The 14,068-nt window shown below is 44.3% G+C and overlaps 1 long non-coding RNA gene across 3 annotated transcripts in view; it reads right to left on the bottom strand.

Annotated features, from left to right (window-relative positions):
- The window catches only part of LOC142599883 (uncharacterized), a 37,723-nt gene that overhangs the window by 20,135 nt on the left and 3,520 nt on the right, over positions 1 to 14,068 (bottom strand). For 2 of the 3 annotated variants that reach the window (XR_012833298.1, XR_012833301.1), the window contains exon 2: positions 7,173 to 7,240. The exons of the other annotated variant lie outside the window; for it this stretch is intronic. This is a non-coding gene — a long non-coding RNA (uncharacterized LOC142599883). The remainder of the gene's footprint in view (positions 1 to 7,172; positions 7,241 to 14,068) is intronic. 3 annotated transcript variants of the gene reach the window in all.

Below are 14,068 nucleotides of genomic sequence, written 5' to 3'. Positions count from 1 at the left end.
TATTGACAGTGTCACCACCAAAAGGGCAGGAGTCTTTTGAAGAGCTCTCATAGCCCCACCGTGTGCAGGACCGTGGTCTGTACACCAGTGGGTGCCGTCTGTACTGGCAGGGAAAAGGGGCCGCTGGGAACTGATGGCACACACACACAGCTTCTGTCCTTTTGCCTGAACTCTTTCTCCCCAAAACAGGGTGCTTTCACCCACCCTACCTGTAGACAATCCCGAGCCCATGCCCTGGGCTTGCCAGCCTAGCTGTAGGCACCAAATCCACCCCTATACTGTGTAGGTAACGTAGCTGCCTAACTCAGGCCATCAGAGACAGCTGGTAGGTGGCCACCCAAGCGTTGGGCATCATATCTTCTACCCCAGAGGTGAACAAGTCCCCCTTTGGATCAGACCTTGAGTTTGCCATGCCGTGCTCCGCAGCCCAAGCATTTATGCTTTGATCAATTCTCTGTCACACTGGGAGGGAGGAAAAAAATATTCCTCCTGCAAGAGCCTTTTCTTCCCTCTGGATCAATGCGTACAACTTCATTTGACATCAGTGGGAGCTCTGTCACAGATCAAGAGCAGTAAATGGCCTAATGGAAAGAATAATAATGCTATCATGCGTATGTACCGCTTCTCATCCATCTTGCGGTTTTAAAGACCTTCTTCTTGGTGAGCTTGCTGGTCATAACACTCACCCTCAGCTAATTCATATCTTTTAATTATCTTTTCAAAGGCGCTATCAAAAGTCAGGAGGAAAATGGAAAAGCACAGAACACACAGACTGAAGCTGAAACAAGATGCTCTAAAAGTTGAGTCTTTCTTTCTTTGAAATATAATAGGCAATAGAAATTTAAAAAAAAAACAGTAACTTTTATTAGAAGCACCATAATTTAAAAACTGTGAGTTCGAGATTTAATTTCATCCATAAGCTGCAATGTAATACTTTATTGACCTCAAGTTGTTTTATACTGTATTTTTCTTCTGCCTCTTAATGCTAAGAGGCACATCTTTATAAGCCATTGGATTATTTGCTAATGCAACACTTGCATTGTATTTCAAGTGGGAAGAAAATCTATTTGTTGTGGGATTTTGTTTTTCAGAGTGCTTTTTCCATGGATGTTGCATCTTTGTGGGTACCTTTCATCTAATACAATATTAGCATTCATAATGGGGCTGGCTGCTTCCTTGATATTCGTATGAAGCTGTATAACAAAGTAGGAAACAGTAAGAGAAAGACAATAGAAATAGAAAAGTCTTGCATATATGTGACGGTTACTTGTCTAGCAGCAGCATCATTATGTCCCAAGAAACCTGTTTCTCTGTTTGAGATTTCACTCTCTTTTTGATGTTTTGTGGCTCAGTGGACACTTAAAATAATTATTGTTATTTTTTCCTTTTGCTTGTATAGCAGAAATGTGCCAACACTCTTACAGATGCAGTGGTCTCATTCACTTACAGTTCCAGAAGTGGAATTATCAGAAAATATTTTTTAGGATATTGTGCAGTGACCCAAATAGCACATACAGAAGGGATGTGAGTAAAGCTAAATTATTTTCTGTATTTATTTTGGCATCCGGAAAAATATAAATCATTATCCTGTTACTTTAAGTGGTCGTTAGGAAGAAATTGAGAGTTTCTTGATGGCATAATTGATAAATTCTTAAAAATGAGGATGTTAAAAGAGTGCAATAGTGTTAACAAATTGTAATGGATTGATTTTCCAGAAATATTCTGTCTATGTCAGGTATCGCTGTATATTCACATTACTACACAATGAATACATAATAATAGCCTGTACGCAAGGAATCACAATAAAAGCATTTGCGTTTAGTTTCAAAATGTACTAAAGAGCTAAAATTAAACACATGCTTCCCCTCCCTCAGCTAATTCATCTCAATCTTCAACAGGGAAGCAGCAGCACATCTGTATGTGACACAATACAATGCAGAAATTGAGACTATTGATAGAAAATTATTTTAGCGTAATTGGTGTTTGCATTTAGTCTGTTCCTTGGAGATGAACAAGATTAATCAAATGTTCAAAACTACGACACATAAATCTGCCTTCCTTGTGTGGCTCACGAGATGATTCTCAGAGATCATGAAGGGTTCCAAGGAGGAGAGAGACATTCTAACATGAAACCTGCACCGATGTGCTGTAGTCATTAAACAAAAGAGACAACTTCCTTCATGACAGGGAAGGAATTCATTCAGGAATTCTGAAATTTTAAGAGTGGGCAATTGTGGTTTAATTCACACGACGAAATAGCACACCAGGAGGTGGGCTCATCAGCAGAGCCCTGCTTTCCACCAGGAAGGTTGGGGAGAAGTTGGCTTGTCCAGCAAAGCCTCAGGACAAATGAAAACATGAAAATGATGTTTTCCCCACTGACATTTCAGTGTTAGAGCGCACAGGGCAAAAAGCCGAAATGCCTTGTGAACAGCTGCCCATCATTTGCGACCCTGCCAGCCACCGAGCAGCAGGGAGATGTGCAGCTCCGACAGGCTCTTCGTTGGGGGCCAGAAAACAGGCGTGCCAGGTAGCAGGGCACCACTTCTTGGCAGTCTAGCATGACTCAGGCATCAGGACAGATTATCAAGACCATACGGTATTTCTTCCTCTGTTTTAACTCCTTTGAGCTCCCCTTAATGAGCAAAAGCAGCTCGTTTCCCGCTTCTGGAGTGCTCCTAGCTTCCGGAGTGCTCCTCATGTCAGGCTTTGAAGCAATTTCTTTTGCAGAGGTCATGACTGAACCTCGGAGAGGTTAAGTGCCTTTCCCAGTACTGGAGGGACAGCAACCAGGGCTATGGGGAGTGATGACAAAGATAGGTCACGTAGCAGAACAATTACAAGTCAGGAAAGGAATCTGGGCCATGGGATGCTCAGACCCCCGCACAGCCGGACGTACGCTCACCACGGTGGGAATAAGAAAAAGGACATTGTTTCTTCAAATGTCTTGGGCCTGAATGTTTATCAACACGGAGCCATCTTCAGACTTTTTTCAAAACACAGTTGAGCCCAGGGCTTTGCTGAACATCGGGGGGGCTGCTTCGAAGGAGTTCGTAAAAAGCAGTGAAGACTAATAAGCCTTTGGTAGGGCTTCAACTCCTTATTTCAGTGTTGCAGGGTAGATGTCTGTGAATCAAAATAGTTCGAAAAAATTACGGATCCTGCCTTTACCTAGAAAATAGAACTGTGTAACAAAAAAATGAAAAATCTCTGAAAACATCCACCAGAAAGACATCATTATCCAGACTCCTTTAGGAGACCATGAAAAAAGATGAGATCAAAGGTAGCTACACCAACTGCCTTAAACCATGTTTATATATAACATTTTCCATGCACTCTGGTTTTAAAAGCAGATTAGGACTGGAAATGATTCAAAAACTTCTTCAAAATGAGCAAGAGCCCTCTGAATGAGGGCGCAGCTTTAGGAATACAAGCACCAGGATGAGGACATGCACAAAAAGAGGTTCAGATGCAGATGAAGGGCTGTAAGGGAAGCTGTTGTAAAGCCCTTGCAAGTTAAAGATGGGGAAGACGTCCAGACATCTGGACACAGGGAGCTGCTTGTGTCACATGAGAACCATGAATAGAGGGAACCAGCAAGGGCAGACCAAGGAGAAGGAGACTTACACTGAACTCCTGGCAAAGAGAAATGAAAGGAATCTCAGTGTAAAATCTCTTATTCCTTTTATATTACATTTTGGGTGCAAGAGAGAGACAGAGTACACATTTGACTTATATTTTAGTACGGCTTTTCCTTCTTTTTTCTATCATGTCACAAGAATGCTTTTATTTAATGAGCTAAGGTATGCCCAGGAAATGAGAGTCCTTACACTCTCTGTGGAGCCCAGATGCACGGAAGGAAGCAAAGGAACCTGCCAGCAGCTCCTTGACAATAGGATTCATTGGAGTTTTCTAACTTCTACAGCTGTCATGGAGGTTCATCAGTGGCCTTATTTCACTAGTAGATTCAGGTGTGTTAGATTATCCACAGGGAGTGTGTAAGAGCTTCTCTGCAGACCTCGTGCATACAGTCTGGGTTTCTTTGTTGGTTAGGAGAGAGAAGCAGGTAACAGAGGAAGATGCTTTGGATGAGGACGATGCTTCCCTGACCATTTTTGACCAGCAAAGTTCTCTTTGCACCATTTCAGAAGGATGAAGGGAATGTGTCCCAGTGCAGAACAGATCCTAAGGAACAGCAAGTGTGTTTGCATCCAAAATACACTTGAAATACAACATTCCAGACCTTCTGTTCAAGGAAGACAATATAGGTCCTGCCTCAGCCCACCTCCTGAGCACATCCTTTGCTTTGAGTCCCACTGAAATCAATGCCCCTTTGAAGTGTACTTTCCTTTTCCAAGAAGCACAAAGGAGATACTGAAAGGTTAACCTGAGGTAATGGCACTATAAGCTATAAATTTTAAACTTTGATCTATATAGCTTTTCCATCAGCAGCTGTATAGATGGGTAAATTCCTTTTGATGCCTACAACTGTGTTGCTGCACACCATTCAGAAATTGCACCTCCTGATTTATTGCTTGAGTGAATTTGTCTTGTTGCAACGTGAGGCACAAAGGAGCTTCTGCAGATCCAGCTGGTTCAAGGACCGGTCTGGTCTGAGCACTTCTGCTGCTGTGGGTGTCGGGAGAGGACTTACTCCCTGTGCAGCACAGCAGCCATGGGCAGGTGGGAAGACACCCAGGTGAAGACAGGATTGCTCAGACCGCCGGAGTGTAGGTGTATAATGCAGAAAAGCTTCAGGGGAAAGCAAACTGCAGGCTGTCTCCAGCATGGGGTGCCTCACCCTGCTGTGCCTTCAGCTTTATGGTCCTGGCATCATGTGTGGGCAAGTGGGTAGTGGGCTCCAGCGCATACCACTGATATCGCCCTGTCTGCCCATGGGTTAATGTAACATCAGGTCAAAATCACGCTGAGTGTTTCCTTTCACATTGCCCCACAAAGCACATCCTTCGCTTTCTGTTGCCCCCGGCTCTGCTCCAGAGCTCCGAGTTTCTAAGTTTCTCATCCCCTTGAACATCTGCGTTTCAGCTGGTTTTTCCCTAGATGTATTATGTTTCATTTTCTGAGCGAATGTCACTTTGTTATTTTTCAGCTGGTATGTGCAGACTCTTTCTATCCCCACTGGTGTTTGCAACAATACTGTCTGTGAATCTTAATAAACCAGAGTGCAAACTATCAAAGACAAGCACTTGGGTTTCTAGGAACCGCTGAGCTAACGAAAGGGGAAGGCGAACGCCCTGCCTGCAGCACTGGAGGTGGGTTCAGACTCTGATGGCACAGAGAGCATTTGAGCTTATGCCTGATCTGCAAGGATAAAGTTTTCATCTGTTTGAAAAGAAAACAGCAGCAACGGTAAACCCCCCCCCGCCCCAACCCCGACGGTTTGTATAAATGTACGCCAGTGAAGATGAAAAGCAATACGGATGGAAGAGGAAAACCCATCCCTCTTAAAAGTGCAATTGGCATTTCAGAGGCTGCTTTTGCTTTTAATTTGTGGGTTTTGGAAATGAATGCACTTTAGTTGACATTACAAAAGATGACTTGTGCTGAGTGGATGACTTTGGCGGTGTGCAGAGGAGCTGAGTGAGGAACAAGCACTGCCTGAGGGAGGTAGACACTCAGCCTGGCATTGCTCCGGGTAAACAGTTGACTTTCAAACCAGACATGAGCCCTGGGCTCTCCCTGAGGCCACCAGGATTTTTCTAGCATGTGCTGGGATATGGGGGGATGCTTGGAAGCTGGCTGGGGCAAATTTATAGGGGCAGGTTCAAACTGCCCCACAGTTACTTTGTCCATATTTCAGAGTGTTGCCCATTGAGACAGCCTGGGCCTGGCATTCCCTCTGCGTGGGAACTGTCTTTTACCCTTGGAGACCACTGTTTTCCCCAGCCCCGTTTCAATGTGCACCTGCATGTCCTGACTATCCCTTTGCCATTAGAAACAGTGGGTAAAGGGTGGTTTTTAAAACAGCACTGGTGTATCTCTTTAAAAAAATACTCCTTTTTCCTTTCTCTCCTCACCTTTCCCGTCTCTTTCTTTCCTGGCTTCAGGGTGAATGGTCAAGGGCAAACTCGATTTCACAGGCTTGGTATTATGTATGGTAGGCTGGAGAGCAACAGCTTTCTGAAGCAAGTATAAATATGGAAGGTCTCGTGGGAAAAGAAAGGAGAGTGCACATACAGCAAAAAGGAAAGCTAGGACAAATGAAAAATAAAACACTGGGGGTGATTTCCTTATGACTGGTCAGTACTTGTTTAGTTTAGAACAAAAGGTATTATTGTAAAATGCTTTAGCTAACGTGTTCTAACTGCTACCTCTTAACATTCATATTAAAGAATATTTTTAATTTTAATATATTATCATATATTTAAAGGTACATCTCAGACTGAAGCGAAGGCTAATGAGGAGCTAACTTTGCTCTAGCTGGCCAATCTGTGCTAAAATAGTTTTCCTTGCCTAGATTAAGGGCACAGGTCCATGACTGCAAGCAGTTGTAGTAGCTGATCAAGTTGCCCCTCATCAGCAGATCTGCAGTGCTGGTTGAGTGCCTACTCTTAGCTCATCAAGACATAGAACTCGCATGATTTCCCAAAGGAGACCCTCATAAAAATCCAAACCACAGTTTATGTTAAGATGTATAAGACAAGTAGTTGCTGTGGCCCTGGTAGGCACCTTCAGCAGAGGACCTGCCTAATTTTTGTGCCACACATACATCTTTTGATGCCATGAGGTCTGGGCTCTGGATCACTCATCAGTCCTTTGATCCTGTAAGAGTCACAGCATCTACGTGAGGCACTGCTGATAGGCAGTCTGAATAAAGCCCCTTTCTCTATCTAATCTGACCAGGCTGATGTAATGCACGATACGAGCCAGCATCTTCATGAGATAGGAATCTAGGAGCTGCTTATGTGGCTAAGCCTTATACCAGACACTGACCAGTAATGTCGATTGGATGGGGGAATTAACTAGAGGAACAGTCAAGGCTCTTTGATTAAGGGATTGCATCAATTGTCATAAGATATGTTTGCAATAAAGATCTGTGGTTCCTGCTAGTAGGTTGCTATCAGCTGTGGCTAAGAAGACTATCTTGCCATCTGTTCTTGGCAGGAATTGTACAATCCTCTCTTTCAAGTCGCAGATATTATTACACTTACTCAGCCTTTGTCAGCTCAGGACTTGACCATTATAATGCTCCCTGCAGGATGCTGCTTGCTGCGTCCATCTGGAAAAAGAAGCTAGATCAGTATACAGCTGCTTGCTTATTCAGTAGCCTTTCATACCGCAAATGTCTTACACATCTGCCTTATCGTCTGTCCCAGCTATTCATTTGTGGGTGTGGCAGCAGGCGTTGCTTTGACTCTATACAATACTGTGCATGCACACACAAAACTATGCTAAGGGAACGTTAGGCTGCAAAGTGAGGTACATCTGGGAAACATTGCTGTGAAACTAGAATGTGAAATCTCTCATTTAGAGGCTTTGCAAGAAGTCTCTGGACTTCGTTAACTCTATGATAAAGGAGTATTCACACCTCCTGTCTTTGGCTACATGGGCACAACCTCTCACCACCAACTAGACTTCTATCTTCTTCCTCTGAATTGCCCTCAAGCCAGACTGCTGTGGTATCCTCCAGTCACTGTGAACACACTGTCCCCCCACCAGTCACAAGCCCTTGCCTCTTTCCTTGCACAGAGAGGACGGTGCCCACCAAGTAAGCAGCTGTTCAGTGTTTAGTTTTTCATTGTTATTCAATGCATAGCCAAATGCCTCGTTGACCACGTTACCCAAGCCTTTCTCAGAGATAGATTTGTTCCTTTCCTCGTGGTCCCTTCTGTGCCACTCATCACTTCTAGGGGGTTATTAATCAATTTATTCTCTTTGTGGGGGAGACGGTGGTTTTATCTTCATCTTGCCTGAATGTGGTTGCTAAATTCTCCTAGGGTGTCACCTGCTTTAAGCACGCTTCACCCTTTCACAAGCCCTCACATACCAAACACTGCAGAGCCATCGTTGCTGCGGGCTGGATCCGGCTCAGTGCTGCAGGTCTTTCCTCACCATCACCACATCTTGCTGCTGGTGGCCAGGGTGGCTTGGCTCTCAGTGCACGAATGGAGGACATGGCGTCTGTCTCTCCTGGCCTTTCGACATTTCCCTGCCTGGTGCCCACAGGCTGCACAGAGAAGGAGGTGCCCACCTCAAAGGCAGAGGAAGCAAGCACTGACAAAAAGATGGGAGGTCATGGGGAAAGTATCTGAGGACCAGGAGCCTTGCAATGAGAGGAAGGGAGAGAGGAACAGAGACTGTGACTGGGGTGAGCTCTGTGGGCTGGTGTGCTGCAGAGACTGCACCAAGGACTGGGAGGAGACCCCAGGTGAAAGATAAATAAACAGGCTGGAAAATAGGAAAGGCTGGAAAGGTTAGGAGACCAGGACAAGAAGCCAGGGATGAGAAAAGAAATGCAGCAGAGACTGGGAGAGGTTGGAGCATGTTCTCCACCATGGTCTTGGAAGAACTCATCCTGGCACTCCTCTGTTGGCAAGAAACAGCCATGAAACTCACACACAAACTGTGCTATCATCCTCATCTTCTTGCTGGTCCCAGAATTGGATGGCAACCTATTGCTGCTATCACTTACTCCCTCGGATCAAGTGTCTGAGTCACTTCAAGTCTTGGAGGATCAATCTACCACATACCACATCTAACCTACTGGCTTTTCAAGGTAGATCTTACCTGTGGAGACAAGGTGGAAGCTAAAATTCAATTCACAGTGGAAAATCTTTGGAGCTACTGCCATACTAAGTGTTGTATTTTCCCAGGTAGCCTTCATGTAAGTTGTAGCAGCAATGAACACGTAGCTCCTCTGTACACAGTTACAACTGCGTGAGGAAATCACACAGCCTATTTGCACAGCCTGTTAGCTGCATAACTGGTCTTTTGTACACAAAATCTCTGATTCAGCAAGTTCTTTAATCATGTGTCCCACTGTAAGCATGTCTCTGAAAATTGGGCCTTACATCACATACCTCTGAAAAATCAAATTTTGTAGCAATTATTTGCAGCTTTTTCCATCATTTTAGCTCTCTTGTTGGATTTGCCTGAAATTCTATGCCTGAAGCAGAACATCAAACAAACATAAAACTTCATATGAATTATTATGTTTGTCAAACAGTTATCTTTTTAATGGCTTAAAATGACACTGCCATCATTTTCCATTTCTCTGCATTATTATCCCACAAGAAAGGACTACCACTGTAAAAATAAATAAATAAATCTGCTACTAAGACTACCCATGGCTTGGTTTTTTTACCTCCTTTTGATTAATGGGAATAAAGCTAGACACCAGAAAAAGCCATATTTTACGGGCTCTACCTACATCTATGTCTTCCTTCAAGCTCCATAAGTTGTATGGACATACCATATAGCTTCACAAGTTTGTCTGCACTTTTCAAGCATGCTAAATTGGCATGATTCCACATAGCCTATCATGCACAACATCCAACCACATGGTAAGACATTTGCTCAACTAAATGTTATATCTAGTTCACATACACAGTACAAGGCTAGTGATTCAGTGCTGTCTGCTGAGAAATGGGAAAAATTATCTGTATTATTAAAATCTAGCAGGTTTCCTATGCATTTAGTGGCAATATTTTTGACTAGAGTTATTTAAAATGCATCTTGCCCTCCTACTCCTTGTTATGTGCATTAGAGTCTTCATCACTGGCTTCCCCAGAGATGACTGATTGTACCCGGTTATCAGAGAGCACACTCCCAGGTCTCAGAAAGTTTTTGAAGGCAGCCAGTGCGTGGCTCCCCTGGTGACTCTCAGAGGATGTATATGCCAGCCGTGACGATAAAAACCGATGACCTCTCTTTTTGTCTTCAGAAACTTAACAGATCTGTCCAAGGAAAGCCAACTGGGAAATGAAATGACATTTGTGTTTTCTAGGCTGCAGCCTGAATAGGCAGAGAAGGAGGAAACCACTGTCAATAAATGCAAAGCTAAAAATAGGCAGACCAAAAGCCTTAGCAGAGCTCTGGAAAAATTCTGAAGGTGGAAGTAAGAGTTATTTATAAGGTTGGGAATTTAGAGGGGAGAAAGAGGTCAGTAGAAGACTTTATTTACATAGTTTGGGTTCCAGAAATTACTTTCCAGTGCACACAGCATCATTAGGAAGTGTTTCTATTTGAGTCCCGAGTCCTAGCTACTTTTTGTGCCTATACAATGCACTGTGCCATGCCAGGAAGCAGGTTTCTGGGCATTCCTGGGATGCAAGAGGGACAGGACTTCGGATCTGCAACTCCACTTTTCAGAGCAGAGATTTTTACTTGCAGGTATATGGTGTGCAAAAGCACTTTTTGGAGTCTGAAAGCAGGTTAAGCTGCCTCCATAGGCATGGTCCTAAATGGTAGGTATGTAGGTATGTAGGTAGGAAGGAAGGAAGGAAGGAAGCAAGCAAGCAAGCAAGCAAGCAAGCAAGCAAGCCTGAGGTGGAGTCACCTTCTCTACCCTGAACTGTAGAGAAGTGAGTTTTCTAAGTCAGTTAGCTAGGGTGTATCCAGGCATCTCCACAAAGGTGGGTGAGCTTTGATGATTAGTACCGACTTAGGCCATGTGCACTTCAGCAAGTAGTGCAGTGCAAAAGGAGCAGATTGAGAGAGGGAGAAGCGGTGCCGAAAACTTGATGTTTACACTATACACACTGGTCTCACTCTTCTCTCATCCCATTAGCACTCCAGATGTGTCCCTAGGGCACATCTTTTAGTTTAGCTTCATCAGCAAGGGATCCAGCTGTTACCTCCGAGAATGCTCTGTGATGCGAACCATAGCATGGAAAGTGGGGATGCCTGGGGGATGCATTTCAGAAGCACTCTCCCAGTGCAAACAAGAACTGTGTTGTAGACACATCCTTAGATTAATAATTTTCATACACCTAAAATAGCTACTGTGATACCTATTCCTCAGTCTGAGTAGTTCAGCACCAATGTGAGGTCGGAGACAAAAACAAGAAGATTGATCTCATTTACACTTCTTAAATTTGAAAAATGCCTCAGTTTTCACCGCACATTTTCAAAGGAAATAGAGGGAACATTTATCATTATAGAGATCATTATCATTATAGAGATCACATGCATTTTCCTGTCTTTACTCTTATAGCTAACTAAAATATTTGGCTATTTCACTTGAGGCAGATAACCAGCATGAACAAATTCTGCATTATAACAACTGTTACAATTTTATTTAATGAGAAGTCCTGGGCAAGCTTAATAACAAATGGATCTTCCAGCTTAATATAATGTAATCGAATATAAATGACCAGTAAGTGTGTATTTAAATATCTCCTCTTGGGTGTATTTTAAATTGGTTATTTACATTAATTATGAGTTTAATTGCTAGTGAATTTCATGAGGAATTTAACCTAGTTTGCCACATATGAGAAAGGACAGCAGTTTATGCAGGTGTGGTGCTCTGCCCGGTGGTTTGAGTGGACCTCCTTGGCAGTGGAAGGACACCTTTGAGAAGCTGCCCATACAGAAGAACATCAGAAGGAAATGCTGGGACAACCAGCTTCTTGCCTAGCTGTTGGATGAAGTCATTGACAGCATCCCATGGAGGAGCGCTAACATTTCAGTGACCTGATTGACTGCTTGACCCCACCAAACGATTGTACCCACACAAGTGCAGGACAGTGAATTGCGGTGTGGAGATAGGAAGGAGCAGCTGGGGCAGGAATCACTTAAATCAGCTTTGCCACGGAAGGAAATGAATGAGCTAAGGAGTGATGAGCTGGGAATGTCTGTTGCTGAAGCTTAAAAAGCAGCAGTAGTCCTTCAGCTGCTAATTTAACAGTCATCTTGCATATCAAAAGGACCCCCTGACTTTTGGAGTGCACAGAATAAATAATTGATACCTTGTGAAGGGGACTATCTGGTCTCGGCCGTCAAGCTGATGGGAATTAGCCTCATTGGAAGGGATGCTTATAAGGCTGGACCACATGGAATTCTAATGCTAAGTGATTTGGTTATGACATAATGCAGAAGTTAACGACATGTCAATACTTTGTTATACCATTTTACTCTCTGCTCTTCGTTAAACCCTTTCAGTGTCTGAAAAATCATTTTTTCCCAGTCGCCACTGTACTTGTTTAGAGCCCTCTGTCCCAGGCAGCCTGGTTACAAGGCTCATTCTCTGAGAAGGTCTCCTGATTTTCCTGCTGGAACAAAGCACCTCTCTAGAGAGTGTTTGTGCAGGCAACAGGGATCAGCAAAGGCCATTTCCAGCTCCACTGTGAAGCTTCTTGTACGTTACAGTGTTTGGGAGTGAAAAGACTGAAATTCTTTTTTAAAATAAAGGCACAGACTTTTAAGGGGTAGGATTCTGCAAATGGCACCTCAGAAACGGGATGGGTTCTGTGGCACTGACTGGTTTGTGGGTAAGGTCCTGTCTTTGGAGGGGAAGGCTGGTTGTACAGCCGTTGTGCAGGAAAGTCTGTCGCACATTTGTGTTAGCCTGGGGGTGAATGCTTCACCAAGAGAAAATCCCGTTGCTGACTGGTCAGAGTCAGTGCCTTGCTGCTCAACTTAGAGCCTAGATGAGGTACGTGAAAATAATCTGTGAGTACAACACAAACCGCAGGGAGCAGCTGCAACCAGTAAGGCAGTGAGTGAGGCTCTTCTATGAAACTGTTGCGTATGTGGGACCAAGTCTTCACTCCCATGCTCTGGATCTGTATCCATGCACCTAAAATTTAGATGAGAGGTTTTGCCGGGCACCTGAGACAACAGGAAAACAGAGTCCAGTGGAAGTAAATCTGCAGCCCCATATCTTTATCAGTTACTTCTGCATCAGAAAAAGAAGGCAAAATAAAGTTTTAATTTCTCAGGAACAGGCTATTAGACCTGGGAGCTCCCGAGTATCACAGAGATGACTGCTGAGACCAAAACTTTTAGGGATACAGAGCAAAAGCACCCCCATCACCAGGTCAGGGGTCTCGTAGCACCTCTTACTCACACCTCGGTGGTGGAAGCCCTCTGTGCACTGCGCTGCCAGCTACTGCACACTAGCTACTCCCAGCTATGGCCCCAGCCTGCAGCTGTTCCCAAAAAAACCAGCCCAGGTCACCAGCTCCACCTGGGACTGGCTGGGAGCCTGCCCCAAAGCCTGGTCCTGCATGCCATGCATGCCTCAAGCCCCCTGCAATCAACTGGGAGGCAGCTGCAGGGGAAATAAGGGTCAAGCCTGTCCCATTAACTGCTAATGAACAAGCTGGCAAGGGAGGGGTGTGTTTTTTGGCTTCCTCCTGAGAGGGAGCCTAACATAACTAGATACAAAGACAGAGGTGACAAGGTTATTCCTGCTTTTGATGGCCCCAGGTTGCAGCTTTTTCCACTGACACTGGGTCACAGCCTGTGCTGACCAGAGAGCTGGGTAAAGCTGCTGCACTTGCCCAATGTCAATCAGGGATGGGGCAGGGAAAAGCTACATGCTCATTCACGCCATCCCCCAAAGACAGGTAGCAACTTCCTTACTAGTAACATCCTTGGTAACACTTGAGTAGCACCTGAAGCTGCATGAAGAGTTTGAAGAGGCTGATGTTTAGGAAATAGGGAGGTCTACTTAAAAAATGGTACCGAAGCTGGAACCTGGGTGCACTCAGCAAGACTTAAACCTGTGGAAATTGCCACTTTGCAGTCTGTACCACTTTCAAAATCCTGTAGAAAGGTCAGAGGTGGTGTAGATTACCTCATGTTTGGTTGAGATAAACAAATGATTGGGAAATTGCCACTGTATTAATGAGCAAGACCATTTTACCAAAGTTTCTGGGAACCTAAATGCTGTCAGTGAATAGATCCTCCCAAAACGTGCCTGTATTGTTCCGTGTACAGGTGAAGAACTAAAAAACCAGGACACTGGGAGATAAAGTGACTTACTGAAAGCCATACAAAAAACCCACTGCTTTGTTTTCGGCATTGAAGCCAGCTACCCACACTGGGAGCAGTCTCACCTTCTGTTTTCTGAGATGAACACCCCAAAAAGCTGAGCCCTCTG

The sequence above is a fragment of the Balearica regulorum genome, chromosome 1, assembly GCF_011004875.1.
Source record: "Balearica regulorum gibbericeps isolate bBalReg1 chromosome 1, bBalReg1.pri, whole genome shotgun sequence".
NCBI lineage: Eukaryota > Metazoa > Chordata > Aves > Gruiformes > Gruidae > Balearica > Balearica regulorum.
This window is presented reverse-complemented; position numbering and strand designations above follow the sequence as displayed.